At 35.4% G+C, this 22,779-nt stretch overlaps 2 long non-coding RNA genes across 2 annotated transcripts in view; both read left to right on the top strand.

Annotated features, from left to right (window-relative positions):
- LOC107974493 (uncharacterized) overlaps window positions 1-22,779 on the top strand; it is a 228,033-nt gene that overhangs the window by 122,729 nt on the left and 82,525 nt on the right. The gene's annotated exons all lie outside the window — the stretch shown is intronic.
- On the top strand, window positions 10,099-15,974 carry LOC129143795 (uncharacterized). The gene is made up of 2 exons (XR_008547671.2): window positions 10,099-10,384; window positions 14,184-15,974. It is a non-coding gene; the product is annotated as an uncharacterized LOC129143795 (long non-coding RNA).

Genomic DNA, 22,779 nt, shown 5'->3' with positions numbered 1-22,779 from the left:
CTCTTCTTACCTCTGGTAGAATTCGACTGTGAATCCATCTGGTCCTGGGTTTTTTTTGGTTGGTAAGCTATTAATTACCACCTCAATTTCAGAACCTGTTATTGGTATATTCAGGGATTCGACTTCTTCCTGGTTTAGTCTTTGAAGGGTGTGTGTGTCCAGAAATTTATCCATTTCTTCTAAATTTTCTGGGTTATTTGCATAGAGGTGTTTATATTATTCTGTGATGGTAGTTTATATTTCTTTGACATCAGTGGTGATATCACCTTTCTCATTTTTATTGTGTCTATTATTTCTTCACAGAATTAGAAAAAGCTACTTTAAATTTCATATGGAAACAAAAAAAGAGCTTGTATAGCTAAGACAATCCTAAGCAAAAAGCACAAAGCTGGAGGCATCATGCTACCTGACTTCAAACTATACTACAAGGCTATGGTAACCAAAACAGAATGGTACTGGTACCAGAACAGACACATAGACCAATGGAACAGAACAGAGCCCTCAGAAATAACACCACACATCTACAACCATCTGCTCTTTGACAAACCTGACAGAAACAAGCAATGGGGAAAGGATTCCCTATTTAATAAACGGTGTTGGGAAAACTGGCTAGCCATATGCAGAAAACTGAAACTGTACCCCTTTCTTACACCTTATACAAAAATTAACTCAAGATGGATTAAAGACTTAAACATAAGACCTAAACCATAAGAATCCTAGAAGAAAACCTAGGCAATACCATTCAGGACATAGGCATAGGCAAAGACTTCATGACTAAAACACCAAAAGCAATGGCAACAAAAGCCAAAATTGACAAATGGGATCTAATTAAACTAAAGAGTTTCTGTACAGCAAAAGAAACTTTCACCAGAGTAAACAGGCAACCTACAGAATGGGAGAAAATTTTAGCAATCTATCCATCTGACAAAGGGCTAATATCCAGAATCTACAAGGAACTTAAACACATTTACAAGAAAAAACAAACAACCCCATCAAAAAGGATATGAACATACACTTCTCAAAAGAAGACATTTATGTGGCCAACAAACGTATGAAAAAAACCTCATCATCACTGGTCATTAGAGAAATGCAAATCAAAACCACTATGAGATACCATCTCATGCCAGTTAGAATGGCAATCATTAAGAAGTCAGGAAACAACTATGCTGGAGAGGACGTGAAGAAACAGGAACGCTTTTACACTGTTGGTAGGAGTGTAAATTAGTTCAACTATTGTGGAAGACAGTGTGGTGACTCCTCAAGGATCTAGAACCAGAAATACCATTTGACCCAGCAATCCCATTACTGGATATATTCCCAAAGGATTATAAATCATTCTACTATAAAGACACATGCACACGTATGTTTATTGCAGCACTCTTCACAATAGCAAAGACTTGGAACCAACCCAAATGTCCATCAGTGATAGACTGGATAAAGAAAATGTGGCACATATACACCATGGAATACTATGCAGCCATAAAAAATGATGAGTTCATGTGCTTTGCAGGGATATGGATGAAGCTGGAAACCATCATTCTCAGCAAACTAGCACAGGAACAGAAAACCAAACACCACATGTTCTCACTCATCTCACTCATAAGTGGGAGTTGAACATAAGAACATATGAACACAGGGAGGGGAACATCACACACCAGGGCCTGTCAGTGGGGTTGGGGGTTAGGGGAGGGATAGCATTAAGAGAAACATCTAATGTAGATGGCGGGATGATGGGTGCAGCAAACTACCAACCTGCATGTTCTGCACATGTATCCCAGAACTTAAAGAATAATTTTAAAGAAATAAATAAATAAAAATAAAAGAAAAGGAGAAAGATCTAAATTCAAAACCTAACTTTACACCTGAAGGAACTAGAAAAAGAAGAGAAATTAACTGTAAAGGTAGTGTAATGAAGGAAATAAAAATTCCTTTTATGGGAATTTCCAGAGATAGGAAAACAGCAGAAAAACAACAGAGAAAATCTACGAAACCAAGAGTTGGTTCTTCGCAAAAAAATACATTTGTTAAAGTGTTAGGTTTACTAACAATAAAAAAGAGAAGACAACTACAATTACAAATGAAAATATCAATTTTACAGAAATAAAAATGATTATAAGAGAGTATTATGAACCATAGCACATCAAACAAATAACATTACTAATCATCAGCAATATGTAAATCAAAACCACACTAAGATATAGCTTCACACCCATTAGGATAGCTATCACAAAAGGAAAATAGCAAGTGTTGACATTAATGTAGAGAAATCGGAACCTTTGTGCACTACTACAGGTGGGAATGTAAAATGATGCAGCCACTATAGAAAATAGTATGGTGGTTTCTCAATATATTGAAAATAAAATTACCATATTAACTAGAAATTCCAATTTTGGGTATAAATTTAAAAGGATTGAAGGCAGTGACTCAAACAGATATTTGTACACTCATGTTCTTAGTAGCATTATTCATAATAGCCAAAAGGTAGAATAAAACCAAGTGTCCACTGATTGATAAATAAACCACACACACACGGAGAATTATTATGGATTTAAAAAGCAGGCTCCAACTACATGCTTATACAAGAGGTTCACACTAGGTCTAAGAACAACCCTATGTTGAAAGTGAAAGGATGGTAAAAGATATTTCATGCCAATACTCAAAAGAGAGCAGGAGCACCTACACTTACTTAAAAAAAATAGATTTCAAGTCAAAAATTGTTACAATAGACAAAGAAGAACACTTTAAAATGGTTGAAATTGTATGTTTTCTATCTTACCAAAATAAAATTTAAAAAACACATATATATAATCAAAGAATATAATGTGAAATTTTACTTTCATTTGACTTGCCTTTGTTTTATTAAGCACATATTATTGCATAATTTATGTTACATAAAAATAAAAGGACTTGTTAGAAATGGAGGCACCTCCAAGAAGATCTTAATCCCAGTGATTACTTGTTCACCAGCTCTGAGGCATTTTCATTATCATAATAAATTATATAATCATTATATAATTATCTATAATTATAATATAACTATAATTATAACTAAATGAACATCTCCTAAGCAAGTATAATATGCCAGGGGCTATACATAACGAAAAGATATTTTACTTTATTGGCTTTGTCCCTTTCTAATTTTGGCAGGACTGTGTGCCTTTATCTTTTGATGCCAAATGAGCTCCCTCTTAGAGTGTAAGATTTCTCTAAACTTTTCCTCTTCTATACCTACTTTATAAACCTTAAAAGTTTTTCAAAGTATCTTAACCCATTTTTAAAAAGGAGAGAAAGAGTAGTCATCATACTAATTTTTATCTAATTTATTTTTTAAAAAACTCCCCAAGGTATTTATATTTATAGGACTCAAAATAGATGTCCTATTAAACTGTTTTGAGATTACATAAGGAGAAAAGCACAAAAGCTTGAAGGCAAATAGAGAGAGGTTCAAAAACTTGTATAACATGCTTTGGTGAGGGGAATCAAAGGATTGCAGATTTAATCACATGCAAAACTTTAAAGCCTAATTATAGGAGTCCATCATCTGGAGCCAAAGGCCAGAAAACTAATTCTTACTTGTAAATGTAACTGAATTGAAGCTCATTTTGCAGAAGTGTCATCTGAGCTTCATGGAGCTATGGCTGTTTCAGCCCTTTGCTCCATTCACTGTGTTGGCAAAATTCTGCAGGAATATAAAACAAATTTTGGAACTCATCAGTTAGAAATCCTCCGATGCACTTTCAGAAAAGAAGAACTTCTGACCTAAAGCAATTCTAATCAGTAAAATTACATATATATATTCAATAACCAGGCTAGGCTATTAAGTATAACATATTAATGGTAAATGGAGCTCTTGAAAATATTTATAGAGAATATGTAGTTTTTCTCTGAAAATTAAAAGTTAATCTTCTTGTTAGTATAGATAGAAATCTAAGAGAAAATATATATGCAGTAACAGTAAAGAAACCCAAAAGTTAATCTGAAAATTCATGAGACAAGAACAATTTTGTGAATGTATGTGTTTCATTTAATCACAGATAATAAATCATGTAGTCGAAATATTTTTGTCTGTCAATGACTTCTGCATTGCTGAAAAATTGAGCTATTCCCAAAACATGAAACTAGAAAAGCAAGAAATTCTCATTGTTCTTTAGTGAAATATAGCAGGTAGACAGTGTGAGGAAAGATTGTACAAAGTAACATTTAACCCTCAACATGTTTGGATTGTGTAGCCTTCAATAAAGGGTTTCTTATGCATTTTCTTTCTCTTTAACTGACATATCTCAACTGCCTAAACGATGCCTGAGACATATTGGGCGCCTAATAATTACCTGTACAATGAATAAATATATTGGATATGGTTATATTATTTCAGTTACAAGCAAAATGGGTAACTTTTTGTTCTTTGGTAACAGAACTTTAGTTAGTCCCTGAAAGTGAAAGTGACTTTACATTTGCATCCCTACGGTCCTCACACTATAACAATTAACTCCAAAGCCAATGATAAAATGTCTTTGTGGAAAGAGCTGCTAGAAGTTTCTTGCAGTCAAGTGCCTGAGTTTCAGACTATCCTCAACTAGTTCTAGGCACAGTAACAACAGCTAAATATTTCCTGCTAGAACTTGGGAAGACCCAAAAGTTCTTGAATAGGATCAACATTTGTGAGCTCCTTCTAGAAATTACTGTACTTCCATGCATTTAGTTGATATTTATAGACTCAGAGCTGAAAGAAATTTTTATCATAGAAGATTGTGATTATGTTTTCTAAGATTAATATTCATTTCAGAGAAGTTAATACAAAAAAATAAAATTTATTATCATATTTTTATCTATAGATAGCAATTGCAGGTAACTCAGAATTTTTCCAGGTACTGTTTTCAATTCCTGTTTTTCTTTTGCATGTATTTTGCAATTTTTATTTACCTGGGAATTAATCAAAAAGCTGTACTTTTTACAAATGTGGGAACAAATTTTTGTTATAATTGAGTGTAATCCATGAAAGGAGGAAACACTGAGCTGAGCAGGTCTGTGGCATGGTCTGGAATAATACCCACTCAGAGAAAACAAAAAGTAGGAGTAGAGTAGTAGAGCATGAAAATGATTCTAAACCAAGGTTATGTACATCTTAATCCATACAGATGGTCCTCAAGTTAATCTTTGTTGACTTTAAGGTGGTGCAAAAATGATCCATATTCAATAGAAATTGTATTTTGAGTACCCATACAACCATTCTGTTTTTCACTTTCAGTACAGTTTTCAATAAATTACATGAGATATTCAACACTTTTTTATAAAATAGCTTTGTGTTAGATGATTTTTCCCAGTTGTAGACTAAAGTAAGTGTTCTCAGCACGTTTATGGTAGCAATAGGGAAAGGAGGCAGAGAAATTCTAGGCGAAAAGCATGGGGTCCCTGGCGAAGTCCTATCCTCAAGCCTCGACCTGTGGCCCAGAGTGAGAACATGCATTCCTATTTTCCTGCTAGAATGTTGCCTTTTCCAAAACTACCCATGGCCTGCCCTTCCCCTCATCCTGTACCCATAAAAACCCTGACCCAGGGGACAGATGCAGTGGCTCATGCCTGTAATTGAAGCACTTTGAGAGGCTAAGGCAGGTGGATCACTTGAGGTCAGGAAAAAAAGACAGCCTGGCCAACATGGTGAAACCCTGTCTCTACTAAAAATATAAAAATATTAGCCAGGTATAGTGGTGTGCACCTGTAATCCCAGTCACTCAGGAGGCTAAGGCAGGAGAATAGCTTGAACCCAGGAGCCAGAGGTTGCAGTGAGCCAAGACTGTGCCACTGCACTCCAGCCTGGATGACAGAGCAAGACTCCATCTCAAAAAAAAAAAAAAAATCCCTGACCCAACTGTCAGAGAGCAGAGGAGGGGAGAAGAGGAGAGGCAGCTGGACATCAGAACTGTGGTTGGACGTTGGAGAGAAGCAACTTGACTTCAGAGGGACAGCTTAACAGTGTTGCTTTGGAGTGGAGTTTGGCCTGGATGGCTGGACTCCAGGGGAAGATCACCTTCCTGCTCCATCCCCTTTCCAGCTCCCCTTCCCGCTGAGAGCCACTTTCATCAGCAATAAAATCCTCTGTATTCACCACCCTTCAATTCATTCATATGACCTGATTTTTCCTGGATGCTGAACAAGAGTTCAGGTGCCACAGGCGCAGACACTAAAGACTGCCACACTGACCCTCTGCCCTTATGAAAAGGCAGAGGGCCCACTGAGCTGTTTAACACTTAAGCCATCTGTGGATGGCAAAGCTAAAAGAGCACTGTAACACACACCCTCTGGGGCTTCGGGGGTCATAGGAACTCCCCCCAGAAGCTGCTGTTGGGCACCGCACAGAGTTTTGCTCCTGCCAGCACCCAAAAGCACTGCTCCGGCTCCTGCACACACTCACCTGCGCGCTTACTCTCCCATAAGGGGTTGAGAGCTGCCGGCTGAGTAAGTGAGACACCCTTGTTGGAAGGCCCGCAAACAGAACAAGGAAAATTTCCTGTTTAAGTAGTCTAGGCTAAACTATGGTGTTTGGTATATTAGATGTATTAAATGAATTTTCAACTTTATGATATTTTCAACTTAGCTTGGGTTTACTGGAACATAACCCTATCATAAGTGGGCATGTATATATATAAAAATACTGATCTCACACCATGATAATTAATGCAAACTTGTTTTGTGGTCATGAGTCTTTGAATTCCTTTGAGTGTATTGGTGGAAATTCTAATAAAAGAATATCCTGCTTTGAATTTTACTTAAATTCATATTTAGTATATTGCCTTTTTTTTTTTTTTTTTTTTTTGAGATGAAGTCTTGCTTTGTCACCTAGGCTAGAGTGCAGTGGTGCAATCTCGGCTCACTGCAAGCTCCGCCTCCCGGGTACACACCATTCTCCTGCCTCAGCTTCCTGAATAGCTGAGACTACAGGCACCCGCCACCACGCCCGGCTAATTTTTTTGTGTGTGTTTTTAGTAGAGATGGGGTTTCACCGTGTTAGCCAGGATGGTCTCGATCTCCTGACCTCATGATCCACCCACCTCGGCCTCCCAAAGTGCTGGGACTACAGGCATGAGCCACCGCGCCTGACCCTTTTCTTTTAAAACAAAGTTGTAATGCTTAACTAGCTACATAGTATGTACTTTGGGTTAACGTAATCGATAATATAGTGTAGGTGGTACATTCAAATCTTTCATTATGTTTCTTCTTAACTTTTAAAATAGGTTGTACTTGATGCCACACTGCTTGGCATACAGTAGTTTCATATGTCTTTGAAGATTATTGGTTTGACTTCAGTTTTCTTTTTTAAAAAAAAGTTAGATTCTCTATACCAAGAATAAGACTGAAATAAATAAACCAGTTCTGAAGGAAGAATAAGAAGCAGTAAATACTCTTTGAGTAATAGACACTATTAAAAATAGCAAAATAACTTTTATTTTCACATTGATGGAGTTCAATACGCATCCCTGCCCTGGGCTGGGAAACTTCAGGACACTGATACTTGTTTTCATTAAGAAAGCTAAATTAGCTTTTCTGTGATATATGGTAGAACAATTGCATTGTTCCAACGCCTTCTTTCACAGATTGCTTCAGGCCTCAAACTCGAGTTAATGGTGACTTGTAGAACAATAGCTCTGACCATTAATAGGGTTGATAATTTCACTTGAGCAAAAATTCATAAGGAGATAGACTATCAGAATATAGGAATTTTGAAAGGCCACAAAAGGTATGACATAGATGCTGGGCACCCCAGAATGTGAGAAAGGCTGCCTTGAGCATTTTATTTAATTAAAAAAGTATATAACTTTAGAAAATAAAGTTGCTTACATAAAGTAGATTTATAAACATATACTTATGAGAAAAAAAGTGAAAAAAATGGAATAATGCCTAAATAATGAATGTCAATAGAAAAAAAAAGTATTTTCTTCCCCAAAGAAGGGAAGAAAAACATCAGTTTAGACAAGAGAAAAGGAAAAAGGAAAATAAAAAACTTCAGAGATACATACAGTCAAGAAAAAGAGAAAAGGAAAAAGGAAAGTAAAAAACTTCAGAGATACATACAGTCAAGAAAAAGAGGGCTTCAGCAAATAAGCTTTCTCTAACTTCAGCCTTAATATAGGCACAAACTGAGATTTAAGAGAGAATTAATGTTCCTTACTTTGAAACTTTTTTTCCGAATCAAGGCCTAAAAATTGAAAATTGAAAATGAGATAGTATGGGCTGGCATGACGAGTCAGTACCTATAACCTGTGGACCAAATCATACAGTCTATTTTTGTTTGTGTGTGTAAATTAAATTTTATTAGAACACAATCATGATCATTCATTTGCATGCTGTCTTATCTACAGCTTCTTTTATAACACAATGGTTGAGTAGTCGTAACAGAGAACAGACGGCCTGCAAAGCCTAATGTATTTACTATGTGGTAGCTTATAGAAAAAAACGTACTGATCCCTGGCCTAGAGCATTAGGACACCATTCTTAGAGAAAGTAATCTTCAGTGCGTTCTGAAGGTTAAAAAATAACACACACACAGAAAACAGATTTATTGAATAATGATTTTATACTTCACATTGTAATACCTTTCCATATGCTTACAAAAACTCATGAGATAGGTGCCATTCTCATTTAAGAAATTAGGTAACTGAAGCTCAGGGACATTTAATCTGCAAAAGGTAGCACAGTCCATGGCCTGTACACACAGCACACACTGTTGTGGGGGTCGTGTATGACACAAGCATGCCACAGTTTAAGGAGGTGCCATTCATTCACAAATATAATGTATTTATATATTTGTTGCAACAATTATTTGATAGATAGCAATGACATGTATGTTCCAATGAAATCAGTATGACAGTTGGAAGTAAAGCATATTGAGATAGGATGCCTTTATCTTGAATTCACATGAAGATTCCATCTGGGCTACTGATAATAATTCGCAATATGATACATGAAGTTTATTTAATGAATTAGCATATTAGGTTAGAATGAAAAATCAGGTAAAAATGTAAATAAAAGCTTTTAATCAGCAGTGAACCTGATGTGTATTTTTTCAGTTTTCTCCACACTGAAGTGATATCACAGAATTGAGATAAAAATTAACATATTAAGAACTAAAGACACCCTATGTTTTGCAACATAAGATTGCTACTGATTCTTAATGGAGACTGCCTTATGCATACCTGGATTCTTGTGGTGCTATTAAAATGGAAATTTTGTAGCAACATTAATAATTGAGAATCTCTGAGACACACATGTATCTCACCTAGAGCTGGTTTCCTTTTTATGTTAAATGTGCTGCTTACATTTTAATGTTTAGAATCATACAATTCAGCACTAAATATATAGACCAAATATCTGTAGTAAATAAAACCCTTTGGAGACAGTGTACCTACTTCTAAAAATGAAGCCAACCTTGTCATATTGTTAGCTTTTAAGGTCACTGTATTTTAACACTGTTAGCATTTTCACAAATTCTAATAAAAAAATCCTGGAAATAAGTCTAACTTTTAACACACACACACACACACACACACACAGAGAGAGAGACACACACACATATATAGATATAGATATGCATATTACCAAAATAGTTTCTAACTGAATATTTAATAACTTTGCTGTTTCGGAATTGTTTCTTTTCCTTCAGTAAATTTGAAAATACTGTTGTAGTGATACAAACACATTTAGTAAACAAATGTAAGAATAGATGTGAGAGGTTCTAAGTGTAGGTAGAAAGCAGCACAAGTGAAGGAGCATTTATTGAAACTGGGGTATTTCACAGCCGGGTTGATATCACACCTGAATTTTAGAGAGCCGTTAGGTTTGAAACTGATAAAACGGGAAGAAAGCAAGTAGCTTATCTAGGGCAGAAAACTTCTGGGGAGATAACCAGCTCAGAATTCCCAGCAGGTATTACGGAATGTGAGTCCTGGAGAAGTCAGCACACGGATGGACAATTGGGAAACTTTCTCTGTGAAGAAACGAAAAACGCTGTGCATAAATAAGATTGGTGAAGATAACGGTGCTGGAAAAGATAAACAAGTGCAGAATATTAGAGCAATATCTGTGTTAGGGAGTAGGAAAAAGCTGAGAAGACAGCAGTAAAAGTAGGAGGAGTACAAGAGCACATCGTGAGAGAGTGCAGGATTTCCAGGAAGTGTTGACAGTGTTACATGTTCCAGAGGAGAAAAAGAGGAGGAATGGCAAAGGCTGATTGACTTTGTCAGCTACTTACTTTAAAAAACATTTGAGAAAGCCAGAAAGCAGAGAGGATGAAGCTCCACCGTCATGAGAATGGGAAGCAGAGGCAGCGGCAGCATGCACAGACATCCTTTGAAGGTTTGTTATAAACACAGAAACTGATGTCTGGGAAAAGGTAAGAGTTCTTAAAATTTTTTTTTTAGTTTTTCTGTGTGTATGTGTGTGTGTTTACATTGGGACACAGGTGAAATTTGAACATGCTTATTTGCCAAATTGCCTCAGCAAGATAAAATTAAAGATATAAGAGACTGGGAATAGCTGATGTCAGAAAATACTGAAGATATTATAGATAAAAACAGCTAAAAAAAACCAGTAAGAGCATATTGACCAAAATTTTAAAGAAATATACTTAAGGCCGGGAATAAATACATTTGCACAGTATCTGCAATGACACCTCCTTGAACATAACAGAGAGAAAGAGTTAAGAAGATTCTTCCACGTGTTTTTTAATTGCTCAAAGAGTAATTTTTTTCCTTTATACAACTGACTTCCAAAACTGCAGCAAAACAAAAACAAACAAAACATCCATACAAACGTATGTCAGTAGTAGCTCAGGCATACCCTCTACCATTTAGAAATAGGGTTTCCAAATAACCATCTGATCTTTTCCACACTTTGGTCTGAGATGCTTCTCAGTTTCAACATTTAATCATATGGTAAGTGGGATGGATTTGAGTATTAAAATTTACATTGAATATAGGAACTATTTCAGTTGTGTATGGGGGTGTAGTAATAGAATGAGGAGGTCCTTAGAGAAAACAATATACAAAATAATAGAGGAAAATTAAATTAATCTTATGATAGGTCAAATTTATAATGTAGCAGAATTGTATTTTTATATATTCTGCTTTCATTTTATGATTCACTGGGGCCTGTGAATTATCAGAGTATACAGTACATTTATGTTCATTGAACAGAACACCGAGCATAATTTTATCATTTAAAATTATTGCACAAATTCGTAGTTGTATGTTACTTTCAGACATATTTTCAGTCATGTCTATGATTTATTAAATGCTTGGTCTACCATATAACATCAAATTATAACATTGTTCCTATGAGAAAATATAAAATTTTTATAACAATCTGCTGTACAGTAAGGTTTCTCAGAATACATTGTGGAGACAAATGAGAACTTCCCCATAGCAGTTTTATGAACTATATTTGGCGTAGATTTATGGTTTAAGGATAAACTGTCCCTGGTGAATATTTAGTAGCTTATGTAAACCTGATTTTGAAATGTTGAGATACATATTATTTTCTTAACCACAACATTTAAAGCCCTGTTTCAGGACTACCTCTCTGACACAGACTCCACTCTGTGCTCATCTTCTGATTGGTAACAGTTTCATAAAGATGCCCCACCTGCCTTATTCTTTGGACACTTCAATGTATCCTGCTTTGCATTTTGACTATACTGCTCTAGCCTTTCTTCAGAATACCACCGATGTTGTATTCTTTACATATGGAGACCAGTTTTGTTAGAGTTAAAGAATGTGCATTACACTGTTTTTAGAAAAGGCAATTCCCCCAGACATACACACACACACACACAGACACACACACATACACACAATAATAATAATGTGGTGGCACATTAATTAAATCATGGCTGTAGGTGGAATTTATTTAGGAAGAGATAAACCCAAGATTATGCTGAGTTCACAGCACTTACACATACTCTAGAGAAAAGTAAAATCACTAAGCAAAATGATGAACCTGAGTCATGAAGCAAAGGTTTAAGTATGTTCATTACAATGATCACAACAGGATATTAATTTGAATATATTTTTATTTGTTCCCTCTACAGGCATGAAATATTTTAAATATTTTTAAAAGGCTATTACTGTAGTACAGAGTTGTTAATACTATGGTTACATAGAAAATTAAGTTATTTAGAAAACTTCGGGTACAAAACCACATTAGATTACAAGAGTACTATCCTACAAATATTTATATTTAAGATATTTGTCACAACAGAATCTTAAAGTGTGATTCTAATTGTAAAGAAATCTTGTCAGCAAATATCCAAAGATCTAGGTTTAAAATGGAGTGATTGACGGAGAATGAAGATATCATCATAAAACCCTTACACTGCCCTCAATGGGTCACTAGAGAAAAAGTTATCATAGCTAGAGTCTGACCTTATGCTGCTATAAAACTGATATATATTTCAAGATAATACTGCTCTCAGTTGGTTTAGCAACCAGATCTTCTTAGCCTTTAGCATTAAAACATTATATGAATAGACATTTAAACCCTCTTAAACATGATATTCAAATTGTTCTATCAGTTGTATCAAATACTTAAATAATGTAGAGGCTACTACATATAATAATATGTTCTGTTACTCTAGAAATTTTTCTAAAGTCTATCACTCCTAAAATAGCATTAATGGAAAATTGCATCCAATGTTTAATAGATGTTTTTCTGAGAGAGGATCCTAGAGAATTTCTATGAAAATGTGTGTTTTAGTACAAGTAATTTTTTTTCTCTCTAGCAGAATCGTTGTACTTTCTAAATATAAAGGCACTGAAATTAATGAGGGAAACTTATCTACATAGCTATATTAATGCTCTAGATTGGAAATATCAGACTCACTAGCAGTATGTTTATGTTATTTATTCAACAAATATATACCCATTACTGTTCTGAACATTGGAGATACAATGACAAGCAAAAGTGACATGGTTTCTCCTTCACTCAGTATGTAGTTTGTAGGAGTTATGAAGAAAATGAAAAACACAAAATACAGTGAGTTTATTGCTACTTTATGGGTAAGAGAAGAGTAATATTGGGAAAGCAATAGAAAGAGATAACAAACATTAAACTTTTGAAACCTAAAAACAACTATAACTATAGAGTAAAATGTTAGTGCAGATGGTGGAAAAGAAGGGGTTAATGACAAGGATACCAGAGAAGCAATCAAGGGCTTTGCAAGTCTTAAAGACTTTGGACTTTTTTATTTGGGAAAATTGTGTGCAAAGGCTGTTTGAACCTATCAGAATTAACCAACCTCCTTTTGATGGTGTTGGGGCTTTTTGGTGTGTTTTTTCATTTGTCTTTTTATGTGTTTTAATGAAGTCTTTATGTTATTATTGCTAAGAATCATGGTAGAAATACGGTGGGCTAGTCATTGGATTTGAATTCAGGAATGTACAGTCCTAATTTCATAACTGATCTTACCTAGATAACGTTTTGGTTGATTAACCTGTAAAAAGAGTTCTGCTATGTTCTCTAATTGTAGGAGATTCCGAAAGCAAAATTAACAACACTATTCTTCCAAAGTGCTAATAACTTGGTAAAAGAACAGTATAATAAAGTGAAGATTCACATAAAGTATTCTATTAAATGATGAATATTGATCAAAGAAAATGTTAGGTGAAAATGTAGCAAGTATGCCATAGAAATCTGCCCCCATCTAACAGAAAAGCAGCACAATTGTAATTTCTGTTGATGTAAAAGCTATAAGATGTTTATTTACTATATGTCTAATGGATTTGTGTTTTGGTTTTCCACTTATTCAATAATCTTTGTCTTTTTTTTAAACGTGCAACATTTTTAGGCATATATAAATTGTATGCCCCAAAATAGAGAAAATAATTTAATTTTTTAAATAATGCAACAAAACATAACTTTTCTATCATGTCAATATGCATTAATATTTTTCATAAATGTTGAAAATACTTTAATACAACAATAATTACTTCTGTAATTATATAGAGAAAACATATAGAGATTATTCCTAAAAGAAAAAATTATATCTATTAAATTACACTCTTGTAGTTTATTTAATTGAGTAAATGTGCTACAGAACAATGAGTAGTTGAATAATTGGTAGTCAAAGTTTAATTCTTGTCCAAGCTCTACTTTTTTTTTTTTTCTTGAGACGGAGTTTCTCTCTTGTTGCCCAGGCTGGAGTGCAATGGCGCGATCTCGGCTCACCGCAACCTCCGCCTCCCAGGTTCAAGCAGTTCTCCTGCCTTTGTCTCCCGAGTAGCTGGGATTACAGGCATGCACCACCACGCCCGGCTAATTTTGTATTTTTAGTAGAGACAGGGTTTCTCCATGTTAAGGCTGTTTTCGAACTCCTGACCTCAGGTGATCCGCCCGCCTCGGCCTCCCAAAGTGCTGGGATTACAGGCGTGAGCCACTGTGCCCAGCCCAAGCTGTACTTTTATTTAAGTATAATTTAGTTAGATGTGTGAACTCACTGAAAATGTATACACAATTTTCTGTGTATGTATAAAATTTGATATTTAAATGTATTTATGGCAAGAGTATCTGTAACTTTTATGAACATATCAAGTGGACATGATCACAAAACATGTAATTTATTACCATAGAGCTTCAGAAATACCCCTTCCAAAAAATATGTATAATGATATGATACTTACAATGGAGGCAACTATGATATTTAACTGTCAGTAAACTGAAAGAATAAAATGACTCAAAAAGTTTGTAAAGATGATACCTTTCTCTACAAGTTTAGGCAAACACTTCAATTTTTAAACATTTTTTAACCTAATTTTGTTGCTATGGTATTTTATTTTCACTACTTAATTATTGGGTGCCACGTAATACCTCAAATGAACAAATTATCACTGAAATTAAAAAGGTAGTTGACTAGATAGGTATCCTGTAGGAAGAAAATAGGTCCCCTCAGAATAAATGAGAACTCACTGTACTTTTTAATTCTTTTCAAAAATGAAGGGGAAACAATGGTGTTCCAAGAAACACAAAGATTCAAGGAATAAATAAAAGAAAATAAAAATATTTTCAGAAAAGTTTGAGAGTATTTGTTGCCAGCAGGAATATATTAAAAAGAAAAAACTAAAATATGTGTTTCAATTAGAAAGAAAACTATTCCACATAGAAATGTAAAAATGTAAAAAGGAATAAAAAGCACTGAAAAGAGTAACTATATAAATATAAATTACTATTCATGTTAATAAATAATTATTACAGTTTCCTATGATGGCCAAAATATGTACATTGATATACATGTTCATGAAACGCAAGAGGTGGGTGCGGAGTTGATAGAGCTTAACAGTTTTAAAGATGCTAACGGTATTGTGAGAATGGTCAAAATATTCATTTGTTTTAAACTCCATAATACATCAAAATGCATGTTGTAATATCTATAGGAAAAGGTAGAAGCATAGTAAAAAATTAATAAGACAAAATTAATTAAATCAAAAATGGAATAAAAAGAACACAGAAGAGGTAGGTCAAAGAAAAAAATAAAAAGTGAGATATCAGCAATACCAATAAATATAAATGGATTAAATATGCTACATAAAACACTAAGATTATTGGCCTTAAAAAAAGCAATTTGTTGTCTTAAAAATTACAAACAGTTGTATTCAGAAATATTGAAATTGAATGAAAAATAACATAAAATAACAAAAAATTTATCTATATACATTAATATCATGAAAATTTTAAGGTAAAACAAATAACATTAAGAAAGAAAGAGATGTATATTTTATAATGGCAAAGGTGTATAATTGAATGATTGTATTGGTAACCTCAACTGTGCATTTCCACCAGTATCTATGTCCTTTGCTGTGACTGTGAAATTCATTTAACTAATTTGTTCGAGTATATTTTCTCAGCCCTAAATTTGGGCTTACTGCTATTAATTGTCTTAGCCAAAAATAATGTTAGCAGCTTTAACATAAATAAAACCTTGATGAAGTGTTTGTGGGTTTTGGATTTCTCTTTTGCTTGTCTGTGATAGTCAGAAGAATATGCCCAAACTATCCTTCTGGAAAGAATTTAGAAACATGTGGCTAAAAGAAACACATGGGAAGAGATAAGTTGTCCAAACTAAGACTGTAATAGTCCAGCCAATAGTCAGATAGCTTCCAAAGAAGGAGGCAAGAGAGTGGGAGTGAGAGAACAGCCAAGATCGATAAACTAACCTACATGCTGCTGACTAGGATTGTGGTAGTGAACTGAGAAATGAATACAATCACCACTCAGCCCACTTGTAGACAGATAAAGAATAATATGTCACTTGTTAAGACACTGCATTTAGAAACATTATTATATAAAATAGATAACTGATACAGAAACTGGTATCAGAAGAGGAGTGATATCATAACAAAATTTAAAATATGTACTGGTTTTAGTACTTGACAGTGGACAGAGCTGAAAAAAAAACTAGCAAGAAAATTGATAGGAAAGGCTAGAAAATGGTAAGAAAATTACTGAAGACCAGAAACATTACAGCCTGTGTTGGGTAGTAGTGAAATGACCATAGAACAATCATGTGCATTAAATTAGAATATAGAAAAATATACCTAGTGAACAGTTGGTTAGGACCAAAACAAAACATATTCCTAATGGACTGTTGAAAGGGTCATTTGGCCTGTAAAAGCTACATATGATAAGCTGTACTAGAACATACAGAGATGAATTTACAGAATTTATAAAGCAAAGAGAACTTGATACGTTAGATATGAAAATGTAATCTCCAAACATTCCAGAGAGCAAAAGCTTCTCAAAAGAAAATATAGAATGCAATTGCATTTAAAATAAAGGGTATGGCAGTAAAAGACTTGTGAATTAATTAAGGTAGATACCATCTCAGATATGCAATGCATAGGATACTATCTCAGTTTCAAAAATCTAGAGAACATTGTGATATAGCAGCTTATTATGGGCAAAGTGATCATGTATCTAGGAAGAGTAGCATATTTGTTAGGGAATTGTAGGAGTGGATTTTGGTTAATGGTGTTGAATGAAGTCAATTTTATTGGAAACCCACAAAGTTTCTAAGGGAGTTTAATTGTCAAAAATGCCTCCAGCCTGGATTTAAATGGACTGATGTTGCTCAAAATGCAAAAACGAAAGCTCTCTGCCGTATCTTTCTATAGGCAGAAAGGAGAATGTAAAAGTTGATTGTCACAAATTTTCCAGTGTCCTTCAGAAGTAGTTAAGGAGAAGAATAAAAATAAAATGAATGTCCAAAAAACCAGAACCAAGAAATGTGGAGAAAAATGATTTGTAGGTCTACTCTCAATTATTATAATTAAGTCCTAAATAAAATATTCCAAAACTCGGAATATCTGCCAACATTTTCCAAGCTAGATTTCAGAATACCATTGAAACAGTGACAGCTATATGGCCGTTGTTCTCATTCTTGAGTAGAAAATTAGTAAAATTTTCTACAATAAATGCATCAGGTAGTTATCTTTCTTTTGCACCATTGAAGTTACAGGTGGTGGGGGGGTCCAGATAACATCCCTCTTTCATCAAAAATTCTGCAGAATATAAGGAGCTACACAAAAGGAACCACATACATGGATTTGAGGTTGATCAGAAGATCCTGAATTATGAATTTGATGTAACTGAATGAAATGTGAGGAGGGATCAAGGCAAGAAATGAGCATGTTTTCTACATGGAAGTTTTCTGAGTCATTATGGCTGGGGACTGACTTGTGGTTTATTACATTTTTGATTGATCACCAAAAACTTAAGCTCTATGTTTATATTTGCCCTTTGTCTTATGCTTTTGCAGTTTTCTCACTAAAGAGATGGAGTCAATTTTCCCATGCGCTGAATATAAGCTTTGCCACATGACTGCCTGTGTTAGTCATCAATTTATGGTCCCTTAGCTCCAAATTCACCCTCAGTACCTACTCTGCAATATCATTGTATTTATTTCTCCTTGTCAGTAAGCATGATGTTTTGTTAGGAGAAGTCACTAGAAAGACAATGTAGGAAGAAAAAGCTTGCTCTTCTAAGTTTGAGTTTTCTGTATTTTTATTTTTCTTGCTCCTGCTTTATGATCTATCTGTGGCCATAAATGTGTGGATATCTGCTGGGTCTCTGCCCCAGCCCATGTCCAGAGTGGTAGTCCCTCAGTGGTCCTATGACTCTGGCCTGGCCTGGTGACTTCTCGGGGTCCCCAGTGCAGACACCACATGTTCCAAGCCTCCTAGTAGCACCCTGCTCTCCCTATGTGCCTTTATCTTGTCTGCAGGAGAGAGCTGTATTTCTCACAGCTCTCCTGATATAAATATTGCATGCTCCCAGCCTCATACCCACAGAAGCACCCTGTGCAATCTCCCACCAGCCTAGGTTTACCTGCATCCTGGAAGGTTGCTTCCAGGAGCCCTCCTAACATGGAAATCACATGCTTCAGGCTTCATGCACACAGCAGTGACATGATTCTATGTGCCCACTTGCTAGCCTCAGCTCTCTGTTGCCCTAGTTGCTTACTCTTCATGGCCTCCTCTATATGAACTTTGTGTTCTTTTTTTGTGTTTGCCAACGATAGTGACATTCCAACTGTCATTGCATACCTACCCCCAATTCTCAGCTCACCTTCATGTGCATGAAAGTTATAGCCTGATTACCAGGTGACTGAACTAACTCTGGAAGATGTCATCAGTGTGTGTTACTGTCATCAAGTAAGCTAAAGCCGCAGCTTCTCTAATGAGATTGGACCCCTAGCCTTGGAAGAACACCACCCTCTATTATTTTTTCCCTCCTTTATTGATCTTCTCACAACCCTAGAGCACCTATTAACTATCTTTACATCTTTATAGGTTGTTCTCCTAATATAGCTTCATAATTATTTATATTAAACTTCTTCTACTTAAATAACGGTGTCATCTCTTTTTCCTGATTGGGTACAGACTGACAAACTTGCTTTGGCTAAAAGGATATTAGCAGATTTATTGAAAGCAAAGGCTTGAAAGAGTATCGTGTGCTTCTAATTTCTTCCTGGTTTATGTTTGTGTGTGTGTGTGTGTGTGTGTGTGTGTGTGTGTGTGTGTGTGTGTGTGTGTGTTGGGCCGAGGGACCACAGTTAGAATATTTCAAGAAGGCTACCAGACAACATGATAGGAGAGACTTGTGAACGTGAAAAACACATGAAGGGGAGCACAGTTTTTATGCAACTTATGAGAGCGCTAAGCCAAGCTTGGAAGAATTGCCGAAGTGTCCCCAGCGAATTGCAGTTGCATCTGTGAATCTATCTTTGACCAAAAGATTTGCCCAGTCAGTCCACTGACTTGTAATAAATATATAGCTCCTAATTGTTTTGGCTACCAGATTTGTGTCGTTATTATAAAACACTGTGTCAAAAGATAACTGCCGCAAAGGGCCAACATATCTGGAAAGTATCATAATCCTAAATCTGTATAAGACCATTAATCAAGCTTCAAGATGAATAAAGCAATAGTAAACAGAATTAAAGGAGAAATTTTTTAAAAGCCCAACTCTATATAGGTCAATCTAATGTAAAGAATCCACAAAGAAAAATAATCTCAGTGTAAAATGGCAAAAGAAAAAAACTGAACAGGATGTCACTAAAGATTATCGAAACATGGAAAGTTGCTCAGCACTATAATTGTCAGCGAAATGCAAACTAAAAGCACAATGCTCTATTACCACATGTACATCATAAGGGCTAAAGCAAAATAGCGATCATAATGGCTAAAACAACATACCCTTCCAGTTATTTATTGCAGCAGAACGAACTACCCCAAAACTTAATAGATTAAAACACTTCAATTTTATATCTCATTATCTCTTTGTCATTAAATTTCTGTTTCCTTATTTCTATCTCATGATGTCATGTGTCAAGAATCCAGCAGCCTTACACTGGTGATTCTTCTGTCACAGCCTTGTTGGAAATCATTAGCAGTATTCAAGACTAGTCTAGTGGGTGGGCTGGTGGGCAATACTCAAGACAACTTCATTCATGTGACAGACATCTAGAAAATGTTCTAGAAGGCTGGGACCATACTGTCAACAAGACCTCCAGCACATGATCTCAGGGTGGTCAGACCATTTCCATCGGGGCGTGTAGCTCTAAACAAGGGGATCTCAAGATGCACAAACAGAAAGCACAAGGTTTGGGTTTTTCATAATTTCTAATTAGCCATGAAAGTCCTACAACTTCAATTCTGTTGCAGTCTGCTGGGCCAAGAAATTTATCAAGGCCAGAGCTGATTGAAAGGGAAGAGAATCAGACTCTCCTTCTCAAGGACAAGGAGCAAATAATTGCCAGCTATTATTAGCCTACACAAACACAAGTACTTTTGAGGAGTGGAAATAAACTGTTAGTGAGATTGTAAAATCATACACAAGCATACATCCGAGATATGTGGGTTCAGTTACAGACTACTTCAATAAAGCCAGTATCATCATAAACCAAGTCACATAAATTTTTTAGATTTCCCAATGGGTACAAAAATTATATTATGCTATGCTGTAATCTAAAAATGTGCAATAGAATTATGTCTTGAAAGAAACACGTACAGACCCTAATTTTAAAATATTTTATTGCTAAAAAATGCTAATAGTCATCTGAGTCTTCACCTAGTCATAATCTTTTACTGGTGGAGGATCATGCCTAGATGTTGATGGCTGCTGACTAATTAGAGTGCTGTTTGATGAAGGATGGGATGGCTGTCACAATTTCTTAAAGTAAGACAACAATAAAGTTTGCCACATTGATTAACTATTGCCTTTATGAAATATTTTTCTACAGCTTACAGTCCTGTTTGATAGCATTTTACCCACAGTACAACTTCTTTCAAAATTGGAGTCAATCTTTTCAAATTCTGCCACTGCCTTTATCAACTAATTTTATATAATATTCTAAATCCTTGTTATTTCAACAATGCTCACAGCATCTTCACCAGGAGATCTGATCTCATGAACAACTTTCTTTGTTCATCTATAAGAAGCAATCCTTATCCATTCAAGTTTTATCATGAAATTGCAGCAATTCAGTCACATCTTCAGGCTCCACTTCTAGTTCTAGTTTTCTTACTATTTCCATCGCATCTGCAAAAACTTCCACCACTGAAGTCTTGAACCCCTCAAAGTCAACCATGACAGTTGGAATCAATTTCTTAAAAATTCCTATCTCTTTTTTTAAATTGTTCTTTAAGTTTTAGGGTACATGTGCACAACGTGCAGGTTTGTTACATATGTATACATGTGCCATGCTGGTGTGCTGCACCCATTAACTCATAATTAACATTAGGTATATCTCCTAATGCTATCCCTCCCCACTCTCCCCACCCCACAACAGGCCTGGGTGTGTGATGTTCCCCTTCCTGTGTCCATGTGTTCTCATTGTTCAGTTCCCACCTATGAGTGAGAACATGTGGTGTTTGGTTTTTTGTCCTTGCGATAGTTTGCTGAGAATGATGGTTTCCAGCTTCATCCATGTCCCTACAAAGGACATGAACTCATCATTTTTTATGGCTGCATAGTATTCCATGGTGTATATGTGCCACATTTTCTTAATCCCATCTATTATTGTTGGACATTTGGGTTGGTTCCAAGTCTTTGCTATTGTGAATAGTGCTGCAATAAACATGTGTGTGCATATGTCTTTATAGCAGCATGTTTTATAATCCTTTGGGTATATACCCCTATTAATCTTGATATTTTGACCTCCTTCCATAAATCATGAATGTTCTCAACATCTAAAGTGGTGAATTCTTTTCAGAAGGTTTTCAATTTACTTTGCCCAGATCCATCAAAGGAATCACTATCTATGGCAGCAACTGCCTTACAGAAAGTATTTCTTAAATAATAAGACTTCATAATCTAAATTACTCCTTCATTCATGGGCTGCAGAATGAATGATGCGTTAGCAAGCATTAAAACATTTATCTCCTTGTACATGTTCATCAGCGCTCTTGGGTGACCAGGTGCATTGTCAATGAGCAATAATCTTTTGAAAGCAATCTTTTTTTTCCTAGCAGTAAGCCTCAACAGCGGGCTTAAATTATTCAGTAAACCACGCTGTAAATAGATGTACTGTCATCCAGGCTTTGTTCTTCCATTTCTAGAGCATAAGCAGAGTATATTTAATGTAATTCTCAGGGGTCCTAGGATTTGGGGAATAGTAAATGAGCATCGCCTTCAAGTTAAAGTCACCAGTTTCATAACCCCAAACAAGAGAGTCAGTCTGTCCTTTGAAACTTTGATTCCAGCCCTTGACTTCCCCTCTCTAACTATCAAAGCCCCAGATGGCATCTTCTTCCTGCAGAAGGCTGTTTCATTTACATTCAAAATCTGTTGTTTAGTGTAGCCACCTTGATCAATTTTCTTAGCTAGATATTCTGGATAATTCACTGCTGCTTCTCCGTCAGACCTTGCTGTTTCACCTTGAACTTTTATATTATGGTGATAGTCCTTTTCTTAAACCTCATGAACCAACCTCTGCTTGCTTCAAAGTTTCTTCTGTAGCTTCCCCACCTCTCTTGGCCTTCACAGAATTTAAGAGAGTTAGGGCCTTGCTCTGGATTAGGCATTGGCTTTAAGAGAATGCTATGGTTGGTTTGACCTATCCAGACCTCTCAAACTTTCTGCATATCAGCAATAAGACTCATCATTCATATGTCCATTGGATTATCACTTTTAATTTCCTTCAGGAACTTTTCCTTTGTATTCACAACTTGTATTCACAACTTGGCTAACTATTTGGCCCAAGAGTCTTAGCTTCCAGCCTATCTCAATATGCAACAT

The sequence above is a fragment of the Pan troglodytes genome, chromosome 3 (genome assembly GCF_028858775.2).
Source record: "Pan troglodytes isolate AG18354 chromosome 3, NHGRI_mPanTro3-v2.0_pri, whole genome shotgun sequence".
Lineage (NCBI taxonomy): Eukaryota > Metazoa > Chordata > Mammalia > Primates > Hominidae > Pan > Pan troglodytes.
This window is presented reverse-complemented; position numbering and strand designations above follow the sequence as displayed.